Raw genomic sequence first — 16,008 nt, 5'->3', positions numbered from 1 at the left:
TTCATGTTCAAATGTTTAAATAATTTTGAAATTAATTGAAAAGTACCTGTAACCACTTCTCCCCATCGGGGTCACAGTGGGGATGCAGCCTATTACCAGGTACACCGGGACAAGTCACCAGTTCATCAGAGGCCACAACCATTCACACATACAGGCAATTTAGAGTAACCAATTAACCTGTCATGGTTCATGTCTTTGGACTGTGGGAGGAAGCCAGAGTACCCGGAGAGAACCCACGCAGACACGGAGAGAGCATGCAAACTCCACACAGAAAGACGGGGTTTGAACCAGGAACCTTCTTTATTAGATCAAATTTTTATCTTTTTCAGTCCACAAGGAAGAAAACGTGTTTAAAGGGCTGCTGTAGAGCGGGCAAAAATTTCTATGTTCTCGATTTGAGCTGTATGTTTATAAAGAAATCATATCGAATGCTGTAGCTGCATGAATGAACTGTGTCCCATGTTTGTATGAAACAGAGTTCAGTTTACTTCTTATTTTTACGTGTCTTCTGTAAAAGTAGGCAGATAAGGAGTGACTTGTCATGATTATTGATTGCCACTTATGAGCACAGCAGCGAGCGCTATGAGCTTCAAGTGAACATGGCCAAACCTAGGACCAAACACAACCTTTGAAACCAGGAGTGGCAGTCTGACAGGGAATGCAGTGGTCTACTTAGGTGGTTTTCTTGGCAGGTTGGCTCCTGGCATGCCCAAGCTGAGTCAGTTTGTTTAGCTACTCGACAGTTAGTTTGATCTCAGAGGCTGCGCTTGAACCCACTTCTGCTGCTGATTAGCAGCAGTTAATGAGCACCAGTGTTGGGTATAGTTACTTTGGAAAGTAGTTAATTAGGTTACAACGTTACCATCAATTAAAAGTAATCCGTTACATTACAGTGTTACCTATGAATAGAAGTAACGCGTTTTAAAAGCCGTTTGTAGCGCCTCGCACATGTTGCATTAACTGACACAGACATTTGTTGCACACTTAAGCACAAAGGATCACTCTCAGACGTGCATGAGTTTTAGATTCTTTACTTTTGTCTGTCAACACAGAAACACAAGCACATCAGCACGACAACATCGCGACATGCAGGCTGGCTGGGGGTCCATTAATTAATTGGCGCTCTCTTGCACCGTTTCTCATACCAACATTAAACAACATATGCACTTGTGCTTAAACATGTAGCTAACACAATGCTAATATCTGGCACGCTCACACAACTCATATTTTAGCAGGTAGGTGATATCGTTATTCGCCATTTACTCCTATTAGGTGAAGCACGTTTTCATCAGACTTTCATTCCCATGGAAACCGAACATAAACACACATTTGCGGCACAATCTTGTTACTTCACACTCTGTACGCTAATGTCATAACTTCATATTCAACACATGGTATACTCTTAGCTCACCTGTCAACTAGGGCTGCACGATATGGCCTGTAACCAATATCTCGATATTTTTAAGCTATATCACGATACACGATATATATCTCAATATTTTTGTTGTTGTTGTTTTGTATTATTTCTAATAAATAATAATGTCATTATTACCTTGATAGCATTGTAATTGCTCAGAATCAATGTAGAACAGTAGATTTACACTTGCTGTATGAGACACACCTCTTTTTATAGCATTTTAACACTTGTCATATTTTTTATGAATTTTTAATATATTTCATAATGTACATATGAGCACTGAAGCAGTGCAGGATCATACTTGGCTTATGAGACACACTTTTTTAAATCAAATTTTAACCATTCTTCATATTTTATAAATAAACCTTTAATAAATTTAACACCCACGTCTTATTTTGAAAACCGGAAGTGTCCACACGCTGCAGTAAGCTAGCGCTGACTTTCCCAGTTTTCTCAAAGTATTTGCCATAAAGTCGGCAATAAGGGCGCACTTGAAAATATTGGAGCGGCTGACGTGACCACGCGAAAACGAGAGACGGCTGGCGTGACCGCAGTTGTTTTTCTTCGGAACCAAGTCGTCCGTCTCCATCTTCAATTAACTCGCTCGGGCTCTTCACTTCTCTCCTCACCTGATACAAAAAGTACGCATGCGCGCAGGGGATTTTTCTGGGTGGGCGGGGCAGTGTGCTGCGTGCTGTGAGGAGCACCAGGAGTGACACAGGCAAAACTCCGAGAATTAAATGCAGACGGCTTAAAACATTTACGTGACAAGTACTCGATGGTCGCGATATAGTCATTTCATACATCTCACGTAGAACAAGCCGCGATATATCGAGTATATTCGATATATCGCCCACCCCTACTGTCAACACAGAAACACAAGCACATCAGCACGACAACATCACGACATGCAGGCTGGCTAGGGGTCCATTAATTAATTGCCGCTCTCTTGCACTACCCTAAAAGGACCCTTAAGCTGCCTCATAGTGCCTCTGCCTAAGCTATACGTCGGATACACCTTTTAACCTACCGCAAATATTAGCTGGTCTTCTGCACAAATATCACATTGCAAATAAATAAAAATAATGACAACAAAATGAGAACCTAGCACACACTGAATACAAACTGAGAATGGGGGGTGTCCATGAATATCGCCAATATTACTATGAGTCCCACACATACAGCCTCCTTTAAATGCACCGAGACGTCCTGACAATGAATAACGTCAGTCATCCAAACAAACTAACTCTGCAGGACAACAATAACAGGAAAGACAGTCGGCAATATGACACATAGTGTTTTATTAGTTCATTATTTTTTGATCAGTCAGAACAGAGGTAACTCCTGAATTCTTTTTAACCCGAGTGCAGACCCAAAACACACTGACAAAACAACAAAGTAGTTCATCAGGGGTAAGAAGTGGAAGGTTTTAGACTGGCCAAGTCAATCTCTAGACTTAAACCCTACAGAGCATGCATTTACCTTAGTTATGAAAGTGCATTTAAGTGCGCTTAAGTAAACACAATCTGAGGTAGCAGATAGGTAGCAGATTCAGATCCATTTAGAAATGAACGAGCAGTCAATGATTAAACAGAAATGATAACAGGCCGAATAACACAAACAATAAAATCTCTCACTGGCACACAGGCAAATGACAAATAGCCTAATAGCCGAACTATGAAAATACTATTCAAGTGTCACAGGCCTACATTCACTACCATCGTCCACTTCCATTTACTCTTCAAAGTGATTAAAACGTAGCAGAAGAGGATTTTCAAAATGTCTGTCCGTTGGCCGATTTCTCTGAGAAGTAAGAACGAGATTCCCAGGGCACAGACGCATCATCACAGTGCTGCGCCTCCGCTGACACATCCGCAGGTGGCACAGTACTGGAAAAAGACTACTTAAAAAAAACAAAACTGATTACTTAACGCACAAAACTAACGTGTTACGTTACACGAAAAAAGTAATTAGAGTACTCTTTGTAATGTGTTACCCACTACACTGATTAGCAGTATGACACTTTGTACTAATTATTAGGCTAAAGCTGTCTGTCCATCAGGAAACAGAGAGTTGAAACTGCAAAAATATATTTTGTACAAAATATATACACTTTTATATGACCCAGTTTGACCAAAATTACTGAATAAAGTTCTAAAGTTGTGCTTTTGTACAGTAATCAGTGAGGCCCGGCCATAGATGACTGCAGCAGCCCTCACCATCACTCATAGATTGGATCAAACAGGAAGCACTCCACTCCGGTGGTGTCAGAAGAGAGACAGCGTTTGATTGGATGAAAAATTAGTACACGCCCCCGAGTGCAGGATGACATCATCAACAACTTTATATGGTTTATCAGGAAATGAGAAACTCTAAAATACCATGAAGAATACCTGAAAATACTGAAAACATGACTTTGTGTCAGTGTTGGACAGACTGGAGGACAGAGGACAGAGAGAAGAAAGACTTTTTTGCTCTGAGCTGTCTGAACCAGTTAAAGCTCGATTCTGTGGTGCTCCTGGCTCCTCTGTTCTGTCCAAATTGCATCTGGGTTCTTGGCCTCCATTACACTCACTTGCTCATTTAGTAGTCTTTCCATTTGTCTTTGCTCTCCTCTCCTCTAAGCCTCTCGCCGGCCATAATAGAATCCATTTCCATAAAATGACCATCTTTCTGTTTGAGCGACTCATCCTGCTGTGCGATCAACTGCTTACTTTCTTGCTCTCTTCCTTGTCCTGACACACACAAACTGTGGGAATTGAGTTATGAGCATTACAAATCGATTTGATTAAATCTGTTTACAGTATGAAGCTTATTCAACTGAACTTTCTATAGTGTTGTTAACAAATCACATGAAAAGACCTAAACCAACAATCTCTCAGTACTTTCTCACTTCTCTGTCCTGTCTGTAGTACTCAGTCTCAAGTCCACCAGCTACTACTAAAGACCTAAATCTTTAAAATATTGAGAAGTTGAGAAGAAGTGCCAAAAAAGATTGTATTGAGTTTCACAGGGAGTCGATTTAATTTATGACCTCAGTGAACTGTTTCCTCCTGAGTTAATGGTCTTAATCTCTGGTTTCAAGTCTCATTCCACACAGCATGACGTTTCTAAAATATAGAGTAATAATATATATAATTTAGAGTCAAATAGATGATAAAGCAGGGTATGCTTAAAGTCTGTGTAAAGTAAAAATAAATATGTGTTTTGAGTTTGGGGTGACGTCCCGTGTCCCGTTACCAGTGTATTTTCCTCTGGATTCCGCTCAGGAAACGAGAGCAGTCTCACGTTACATGTACTGACATTAGATAACACACATGAAAATGATGAGAAACCCTAACATGATTATGTTAATACACAATGTAAACATTACTGTGCACTAAGTCACCCAACGTTACTGTAATTACTGTATTATTATTATTATTATTATTATTATTATTATTATTATTATTCATTTATATAAAGTAATGGAGCTGTTGTGCAAATTCTGGCATCCTGGGAAGATTTTTGGGATGTTGAGGGCAGAGCATATTTATTGTGTTCTGAAAGAAAACATGGAATTGTCTTTACACGATCTTTAAGGGCGCAGCTGCCTTATCACTGACAAGTCATTCTCAGTGAGTTCATCCAGCTTATGAAACACAGTTCAAACTGTCAAACTGACCAGTGCTGATCAAAATGATGTTTTCTGAAAATTGCTCTTCTGTTTAGCTGTAATATGAGAAAGTGTATGACTAGGCAGGTCACCATTTTTTACTATTAAAAAAAACAACTCCCTAACCAAAGCGCCATAAAAATAAGATGGCAACAAAGAAGGTTGTAGAACCGTAGATACAGTCAGTAAAAACTGAAGGCTAATATTATTTTTTCACATGATCACATTAGTAACGCAATAAATGCTTAAAACCTCAATAAGGCTCTTGCCTGAAATGAGTCATAACATCACTGCAGGACTGTTCTTATTTGCCCAGTTGATGTGATGTATTTACTGGTACCTGTACAAACTGGGACACAGCCATGGTGGATGAATTAGGACTGCAGAAACATTTGGCCACAAACGTGCCAAATAAGGCACTAAATGAGATTTATGAGAGAGCAGCAGAGGCTTTGATTCCAGCATTTTAAATGACTTGAACCTGCGCTGCACTGCTGCTGTTTGATAGCAGGCCATCGCTGCAGGACCACACCGTTATACGTGTACTTAATTCAATCATGTACCACTCGAAAAGACAGACGCTACACTAAAGGATTTTCCACTTTGTTTATCAGCCATCATAGTTTTGAAAACAGATTACTGTGATGAATAATGAAGTGCCCTGGTTGTGTGGTTTCTTCTGCCTCTGAGCCTCTTGATGAAGGCAGACCATTACTCCATTTGGCTAATAGCAGTACACCATTAGTGGTTGGGGTGATGGCCACTGGATTTATTACTCCACTTTGTTCTGCACAATTCTGTTTATGTCCCACTGCTTTGTTCAACTGTTTGCTAAGCTTCACTCTGTCCTGTCCTATTTGCTCAGGTGGATCCAGCCTCATTCAGTGTCTCTCTTTCTCTCTGGACTGTTGTGTCTGGATAAAGATCATTGTAATAACATTACAAATTTCACATTTACAGTACATAATGGGACATTATGGACAATAATTGGGCATTACATGGGCTGTTAAAGCTGTTAACAAACACTAGTCATCATCCCTCCAGTTCTCGCCTTCAATGGCTTCCAATAAGACTAAAATTGTATTAATCACATACGAGGCCTTGTATGGCCTGTTCCCTGTGAATATGACAGAACTATTGACCCACTGCTCAACTACTTCGATCGACTGATCAATGCCTCCTTACTGTTCCTGGAACATATTTTGAATCCAGAGTGACTGTGCTTTATTAGTTGCAGGTCCTAAAGTTTGGAACTGTCCTCCTCTTATCAGATCTGCTGAATGTGTGATTTGTGTTAATATACGATCGGAACTATTAAAGGCAAACAGAGAGAGTTTCTACAGAAACTAATCAGCAGTCTAATTTCTCTATGTATTGCATATGTTTGCATATTTATGATTGTATGTATGTTATGTATGTTTGTATACTGAAGCTTTTCATATCTGTATTTTATCAGTATTTTATCTAAATATTAGAATTATCATGGAATTATTATTTTGAATTAACCATATATACTGTTTGGTGAGGGCCAAGACCAAGTACTACTATCGAACCGAGCAAGTAATTCTAATTTTAGCTTGGGTCAAACAACAGGAACTTGACCCAGCTTAATAAACAATGCATAGTTTGTAACCAATGAAAATCTTTGTATTCCGTTTTAAACCATATATAATTTACAACTTGCATTTCAGCACACATGGAAACCCCTTCAGCTCAGAGGAGAGAGAGAAGACAGCACCCTTTACAGGAAAAACCTTGTTAAATCCAGGAAACGTATTATTTCTTTCTGAAATGTTAAAAATGTTCATCTCTGAATTAGAGGTGTTAGCACCTCCAGCACTAGACAGAGGGATGCCTAGAATGAGCGTGATACCTCCCTCTGCTGTGTCACTCTTAAAGCACACAGAGCTTTCTAACACAGACTGCTGTTATTAGGCCTCCCACTGATGTGCCACTGCATTGGTAAATCCTTGAAAAAAACGTGACGGCAGGAGGCTTACTATGTTTTAACTGTGTCTGCCGAAGGGACTGCAGATGAAAAGTAGCTGGAAGCTAACTCGGGTGCAGTACATCAAAAGTAATCGTTTATGTTTGATACTGTACATGCTCCCATTAAATAAATGAATGAACTGAACTGAACTAATTCAAGCCCACAAGGCATACAAGGCAGTATATGGGATCGGCGGTTCGAACCCTGGCACCTTCAGTCTGCATGTCTAAGTGTCCTGATACTGATACTGATGAGCAGTTGGCACCTTAGTTGGCAGCTAAAGCCATCAATATATGAATGGGTGAATGAGATATGTGGTGTAAAAGCTCCCACTTGTGGGACTCTGTCTGTCTGTCTGTCTCAATGTCATGTACCTCAGTGAAACAGTGCAGAATATAATTGTTACTTTGCGGTTGTTTCTCTGCTGCAGCGGGTGGTTACACCTGCAGTCCAGCAAGGTACTGTTACCGACACATTTAAACTTCAGATCTTTTTCAAAATAAATCCACTTGTTCTTCGTCTCTTCAAATCAAATCAAATCAAATCAATTTTATTTGTATAGCCCAAAGTCACAAAGTACATTTGCCTCAGAGGGCTTTACAATCTGTACAGGGAGTGACACCCTCTGTCCTTAGACCCTCGGTTCGAGTGAGGAAAAACTTGCCCACAAAAACCCTTTTAACAGGGAAAAAAGGTGGAAGAAACCTCAGGAAGAGCCACAGAGGAGGGATCCCTCTCCCAGGACGGACAGACGTGCAATGGATGTCACGTGTACAGGACAAATCAACACAAACATATTGTACAATGACTGATAAAATGACAATGAATTATAATGAATGATAAAAATGATTACAGTAACAGATATGGTAGTAATAATGACAGTAATAATATATGTGTATATCGTGTTTGTGAACTTTAAATAAAGCTGTTTATCCAGGGAAGATGCATCTGCAGTACTTCAAGGCAGAGCGTGTAAACAGGAATAATAACTAGCATACGGAGATGCTAACACGCTGAAGGCTTTTATACTGTTGTGGGTTAGATAGGCAGAGGGGATTATACTCAGGGTGGCCTCAGCGTGTCATCGAGCCACCTTTTAGGACTGCCCACAATATCCTGGACTGAAAACTGGTGAAAAACTGTTTGAACATCTAATTCAACATTTCAGTAATATATGGTTTGGTCTTTTCACATGTTTTCAGCAACTGTTTTACAACATATTTAATGTTTTGAAAGAAATCTCAGAATCGCCTTTACACGGATATTTTACATAATTGTCTACAGCATATGCAACTCATCAAGAAGAAACTTGAAGAAGAAATAATGTGCAAGTGCTTCTCAAGAAACATGAGCCCAGTCGACTACATGGTGTCACTGTATTTTACATGCAATTTTTAAAAAGCCTGAGTAACTTGAAAATGGACACATGCGTCCAGGTCTGTGTGCTCTGCAAACAGTCTACCATGATGGATTTTTGCTAATTTGTATTAGCTGAAAAATAGTAATCTGTATAGAATTAGTTTGGATGTTGACTGTATCATCACAAAAGATCCACTCATTGCTGCTCGCAGCTTTAATTTTGGCTGATTGAGCTGCCTCCATCTGAGGAGCCCAAAGGTTCGATTGAATCGATTTCTGTATCTGCTATTGCAATGTGGTGTCTGTCTAGATTGTGTGTTTTGTTCTTGACAGCTGGCCAGCAGGAAATTAAAATCTAGACAGGCCGAGTTAGTCTGTCCCCCATCGGGCCCATCTCTGTCACATGACTGACCTACCTTTATCAGCCTGTATTGACTGTCTCTCTCCAAGTAAAGCACATAAATAATCTGATAGCAGAGTCCACCGGCTGTCTGTGTCTTCAGTCAGTAAAGTTTTTAAAGCCTTAATGCCTTCTTCTCCCTCTGAATGATGACCTGAGAATACTAAAGTCCATTTACAGACTACATGAAAATATGATAATGAATCAGCAATATTTCTATCACTGATTGGTTGTGCTTTTAAAAAACATGGTAACATGGAACCATCTCCAAAATCAGAAACCTGTCTACAAAGCTACAAAGCTGATCTACAAAGAGTCATTCATGCACTAATGTCATCCAGGCTGGACTACTTTAACTTACTCAACTACAGTATTCAGATTATTAGTCATTCTCAGACAAACCATTTCCTGTTAACTCATTCAAAATGCTGCAGCCCAGTTTCGAACAGGGTCCAAGAAACGAGACCACATTACATTCTGTCTGTCTTTGTGAAGCACTTTGGTGTAGATGTTAGAATTCTGCAAAGGAGAAAAGTCTGGAAGAAAAAAACTAAAGAGTTGGGTCCTCAGTTAGGTAAACCGGTAGGTTTAGAGATCCTCTCACTAACGAATACAAACATACCCCACACATGGACCATGTTAGCTAGCTTAATCAATGTCTACATGTCTCTTAATTTGCTGTGTTTGTTGCCACCTCACCAAATAAAACAGCATAAAATATGAAATGCTTTAAATTTCAACTGAGCAGTGTGGTGTGAACTTTCACTGTTCCTTCTTGATCTTACACTGTTTTTTCTTGAACCTATTCCCTTTGTGTCTCTCTTTGCGAGACAGATAATTAGTGGTACAAGACAGGAGGCATGTCTGGAACAGATGTTGGGTCAGATCGGGATCTGATGGTTGACTGATTTCATACTTACTTAGTGATTACACACAAGCACATGCATGCCCTAAAATAAGAATATGCCTAATATCCCCAGCAGCAGAGATTATGTCATCTGAGCTACATAGGCTGTCTTGCAAATGGAAATATAGAAGACCTCAACAAAAGAGGAAAAGTTCTCCTGAACTTCTAAAAAAAACATGGCCACACTGGAGGTATGGAATGGTCAAGATCATTGTTATTCTCCATTCAAGGAGGGTAACGATGATAAATCTCACATAATTCAGTCAGATTACACTGCCATCATCTGCATGCTAGAATATAAACAAAGGATGGTACATGAAGTGTGCTCATTGCAGTAGTTAGAATTATGACTTCTTACATTTTCATGAATGTCATGATTGTCGTATTGAAGAATGTGACTGTTCTTTAATGGTTTTCAAACTGAGTGAGCATGTTGTTGAGATGAAGTAGAGAGAAACTCTCAAAGGCGTAAAAGTCAGACAGCTGTGACCAGCAGCTCCATGTTGACTAAAGCTCACTGACTCCAGATGCTGACAGCTATAGCTGTGTCATCAAAGAGCGTGAGCACTGACTGCTTCTCTGTTTACTACATTTAGAACTGATTCATTGCCCAAGTACATAGATTGTTAACAAACATACCAATGTTATCAAATCTAACAATAAGCTGACAGAGGAGGTGTTCTTACCTACAAAAAGCTTTGTGTTTTCCCTTATATAGCTGCCTTTTTTGCAGTATCATCAAGTATTAGCATCCCCAGAACCAGTACATTGTCAACTAACTGTGTCATCCAATAAAGACTTCTATACACTACTAAAACAAAACAAAAAAAACAAAGCTTGAATTTTCACTTATTTTATTTAAAATAGTCCTGCAAACCATAATACTGAAACAAAATACAAAAATTGTAAACATCTCTTTTGATTGTGCTCAAAGTGATTTGAAGCTTCTTGTGTTTAGGCCCATGCATGGCAGTTCTCGTCCACAGTCACACACAGGGGAACATGGCATGCCTTACACACCAACACATCACTGTCATTCTTCCTCCTGGTCCTGGAGGCGATATCTGGAGACAGCCTTCCTCTTCTTCTCCTTCTTCGCACCTCTTTTCCTGGCAGTCCGCCTTGTAACATATGAATATAAATAAATAAAAATACTACTTCACTGGGCCTGACCCATTTAAACATGTCTGTCTTTGTCCCCCCTTACTAATGCAGACTTCTTGAAATGACTAAAATAGTTTGGTTTATGTTACATCCTGTACATTTACTTCACCGTGCTATAATGATCAGTACTCTTACAGGAAAACACACACAGTGTTAACATTATAGATACTATATGTCCATCTGGACAGCTAGCTATAGTAAATGGTGTTCTAGCTCACAAAAACAATACACCTGTAATCCAGAATCACATTTCCTGCTCTGTAGCCTACATAGTCCATTATAATTTGAAACAAAACCTTTACTTACTTGTCCTCATGAGGATCTCCAAAATTCCTCGTCCTCAGGACTCGGGCACAATTATGTTGTAAAGTGTCATATTACTGAACGTTTTTGTGTCTGGTGTCCTTTCATTTTGTTTGGCTTCATGCTGTGATTAGCTTGTTACCACAGTCTCGTAGCTAGTGGTATATGAACCGTGATTCATCTGAATCATTCACCCGGATTCTCTTACTGACCCGGGATTAACGAGTCTGTAGTCTCCATTAACCTGGATCCTTACCGACCCACACCTGCCTAACACTGGGCCACATATACACATTAAAACCATAAGTTGTGTCATCTATCTATCTATCTATCTATCTATCTATCTATCTATCTATCTGGGACTTAGATGAGAATCAGTATCACAGATTCAGATTCAGATCCACAGATCCATCCTGCACGAGTAAATCAGTATAGAGCTGGAAACACAGGGGGCTCAAGAGACTCAAGAGACCAGTGGATCACTGATCCAGCAGACCCAAGTAACCCAGTTTTGCAGATTCAGATAGATAGATAGATAGATAGATAGATAGATAGATAGATAGATACTGAGCGAGTGCTTGTGTTTCAGTGGTAGAATTTATATGTTTATGAACATACTGACTCCAGTGCAGAAAATCTGGGAAAATCTGTTTAGTGAGAAAGACTCAAGTCCATTAAATGATCCGAGTTTAACATGCGTTCCTCAGACATGTTTTTTCATTCATGAAATGACTGACAGACTCACTCTGGAACGTGGTTGATAGATCACAGAGATGTGTCTGACTACTTACTACTTTTTAAGATATGTAAAATGAAGTTTTTATATAGTTTGTTATCCCGGTTTTCAGTGTTGGGGGTAAGTAAATAATAGTAATATATTACCAGCAGTAACGAGTTAAACCTTAGAAGAAGGTGTGAGAGCAGCAACAGACTCAGTGAACCAAGGAGCACATAGAGGCCAACGGAGAAAAACAGCGTGAAGAGACAGAATATTTGTGACTATGGGGACAACAAAGACAAGCCAGGACAGGAGGGGCTCAAGTGAGAGGGAGGTCGGCCATTAGAGAGACAGCAACAGACTGATGATTATTAGAACAGTGGAAAGACAACTAACTTTGTTTCTGATTATTTGAAGTGATTTTTTAATATAAGTGGTAACACTGCATATGAATAATGGCACAGTATTCTTCACTATACAACAGGGGTCTTCAACCTTTCAGTCTGAGGACCCTTTGGACGAGAGACAAACAGAACAGGGACCCCCACATCTAATTCATTTTTTAAAATGTTTCACATTTTAAACCTGGTCTATAATAACTTTTATATTTACTTTATTCATCTTTTTATTTCACCTTATTAACCTATTTATATACTGGGTTATTACCCCATATGTGTTTATGATTGATAAAAATAAAAATGCATAATTATTATTGGTTAATAAGTGCTAAGAGCTGTGCGTCTTTGGATGCATGTCCACTGAAAAGTGATGCACCACCATGTTGTACCATTTCAATTCTGCAAGTAAAGAGATTAAATCCAAGTGATGATCTATCAGGTTTATCTGCTCTGTAGCAGCATGGTGGACTCCCACTGTAGATATAAAAGCTCATTCTGAGGTAACAAGAACACAACAGTTCTTATTTATTAATGAAAGTGTACTTATGGATATTAAATACCATTTCCCAAATGTTACACACTGGACCTTTAGAGCAAGCAATGCCTTCTTATAGTGACTTATAACCAGAGTGTAATGTATTATACTGTATCTGCCTATCAGGAATTTAATTACTGAAAGCACCCAGTGACCACTTAGAGGAACCTCTAATGACTTTATAATGCATTGTGTTGTGATTATTGTCATACTAAAGCATTATGAATATAATGGGGTTAGATATTGTCTGTCGAATTCCACTCCCCAAACTCAGTCTAAACATTACAGAGTGAGGAAACACGTTTTAAAATTATATTCCACTGTGTGTGAACTGAGAGACTACAGAGGGAAGGCCACAGATAATGCTCTTCTCCTAATGGGATTGGAGCTTATTGTACTTTAACAGAGAGGCTACACCTCTTATTTGGCAGCCAGTCTGTTTTCATGACAACCTTTTCAACTTATTGATTCTGGAGAGAAACTAATATGATAAAGCGTGTCAGCTGAAAGACAAAAACAGGCCTGCTCAGAGCCGCAATGGATGTGAGAAGAGGAATCTGGAGAAAAAGCTTCACAGTCAGCCCAGCCATTTAGACAAGATTAATAATGCATCACGTTCCTATCCACAGCAGGAAGAGACCTCGTACACACGCACACACAGCTTGTCAGACACACACACACTCACACACTTTAGGTACAGTGCAGCAGCATCATCAAATATGAGCCACTGGATCAGCTGGTTATAAGACACCATGCCAGTGTTTTTCCATGTTTACCTCATGTCCTCTATTTTACACTTTGAAGTTTAAATGTCTTTCCTTTTTGTATATTCATTTCACTGCCAGGTGAAATTCAGTTTACTGGGACTCGACACTTACCTCAGGTAGTAATCCATCACATCAGCTTTCAGGTGTTATTGATGTATGTAAATACATTGGCATGCAACGACCATGTCACTTTGGCAAATGTAAATGCAGACTTTGAAGGTTTTTTTTAAAATATTGCATATAAATGAAGGAAAACCAGTGAATGCCCAATAACAAGAAAAACATAAGCAAATCTACAACATGTGCTTTAATAGTCTGCAATAATGTAAAGTGTACTGTATGTAACATGAAGAAAACTCATTGTTAGGTACCAATTTCCTTCCCTTACAAGCAAAATGACAGCAGCCATCTTTGATTTAAAAACTGTTGTGCTAGCAGCTCTGTGAAGCTGCAAAGTTCTGTAGCTGAATGCTAATCTCAGCGTCCTCTAATGCTAACAATGACAATATTTACATGCTTATTCAGGAACACCTGCAGTACATTGACACCTGGAAGCTGTCCAGCACAACCACAGTCTGATGTACTGGCCATAAAGCAGCTCTATTGGAGCACTTGGGGTTAAGAACCTTGTTCAAGGGCACCTCAGGGGAGGTAATGATGGAGGGGCAAAAGCTTTGCTTACTAAAGTCACTAGGACACACATTTGTGCCAGTCTTGTACTTGTAAACATAATTCTGAACCAAAATGGTGGACTAAGTGCTGACAGATATCATCATCCCCAGAGAGCCATATGGGGTCATTTTGGATGGTGACACACTTTGGACAAAGTTCTGATGTTTGTTTTTCTGTTCTTCTGTACATCATCCTAAAACATTTAGATGTGTTCCTTTTTGCGTAGCAAAATGAGGATGCGCTTGGGGCATGTCTACAACGCTGACAGATGTGCACTTTCTCTGACTCTGCACTCATTACTAAACAAGAAGCTTTGCAACAGCTCAGCTGAGGAAGACAGCAAAGACCCAGAGACCACAGCCCGGCTTGTTCCTCTGCTGATGTTAAGTCCACATTAGACAGCAAATGAGTCAACGGTAACAGAACACAACTCCTTAACCCGTCATACAGATTCTCAGGCTGTTACAAAGTCTACATATTGCGAGAAAAAGAAAGTAACATGAGATGTGTGTGCATTGATTACATAATGCTGTTGGCAAGCAATCCCAGTAGGAGCTTTCCTGCTTCCTGCTTGGTGTCAATAGATTCATGTCCCCATTTACTTTGTACCTTGTTAGTGTTTTTTCTCAGTCTGTGTAGGCACAGCTGCTGATGCCTGCGCTCTTAACAGCAGATTATTTATTCCACTCAGTCTGGAACTTTACAACAAGACAACAAATACATCCACATGATAATACTGTATATAATACGCTGACTTATTTAAGCCAGAGAACAAAAGAAAAACTACATAATCATGTTGAATATTCGATCATGTTCTAAAATCTTAAAATAAATCAAATCTCGAAAACTCCATTGTTCTAACAATATTTTAGTAAAGATGCACAGCTTTTGGAATCAAGTGAAATACGACATAAACAAGTCAATTGCATTGAAAATCACTCTGCTTACCAAAAGAAGGTCAGACAGAAGTTTACATCCAGTCAATGGTGTCCCGACCTCACGACAAACCTTTCTAAAAATTCATTTGCAGCTTTAAAATTCTCGTCTGAAGTTTCTACACTGTGTATGTAAAGAGCATCAACACACAGAGGCAGGACTGAGGGATTAGAGCAGGAAAGGATAGTGCCAGCCTCTCTCTCTCTCTCTCTCTCTCTCTCTCTCTCTCTTGTTTCCCTCCCTCTCTCTCTGCAGCACTCCTCCTCTGTGCTGCCACCCACCCACCACATGCACAATGGTACAGTCCACCTCTGTACTGCGGTACATGTAAAGAGCGTGCCATTTGGCTGACTTGTGGGGAGAGAAGGGGGTTTGCAGGGGTGGGGGTGGGGGGCGTGGGCGTGGAGGGGGGATTGAAAGAGACATATGGGTGGCCAGTGGGAGGGGGGTGGATGGATGGAAGGAGGCAGGAAGGGAGGGGTAGATGAGGAGGTGGGGTAGGGGAGTGACAGATGTGTTGACTTAGAGAGCAGAGATGCTTGATGAGAGGCTGTCTATGATGGAGAAGTCGTGCAGCGTTACACAGACACTGTTTCATGTTGACCCTCTGTCTGCAGGTGTTAGGTTTTTTTCTTAGATTGTTCATCTTTACCTCTCACCACTTTTCTTCTTTCTCTATTCAGCGACTGTAGCAATGCAATATTTAGCTACTGATGCATCATGATTAACTGATGAGAGAGAAAAGCAAAGAGAGGAGATGAAAGACGGAACGCTGCTTTCTCCTCAT

General features: G+C 39.8%; 1 protein-coding gene across 1 annotated transcript in view; it reads right to left on the bottom strand.

The window, feature by feature from the left end:
- LOC104937281 (synaptic vesicle glycoprotein 2B) overlaps positions 1–15,412 on the bottom strand; it is a 28,653-nt gene extending 13,241 nt beyond the window's left edge. Inside the window, exon 1 of the mRNA XM_027278734.1 lies at positions 15,234–15,412. The gene's annotated coding sequence lies outside the window, so the exon portion shown is untranslated. The remainder of the gene's footprint in view (positions 1–15,233) is intronic.
- Between the last annotated feature and the right edge of the window lie 596 nt (positions 15,413–16,008).

The sequence above is a fragment of the Larimichthys crocea genome, chromosome V, assembly GCF_000972845.2.
Source record: "Larimichthys crocea isolate SSNF chromosome V, L_crocea_2.0, whole genome shotgun sequence".
Classification (NCBI taxonomy): domain Eukaryota; kingdom Metazoa; phylum Chordata; class Actinopteri; family Sciaenidae; genus Larimichthys; species Larimichthys crocea.
Note: the sequence above shows the minus strand (reverse complement) of the source record. Positions and strands in the feature narration are given on the sequence as shown.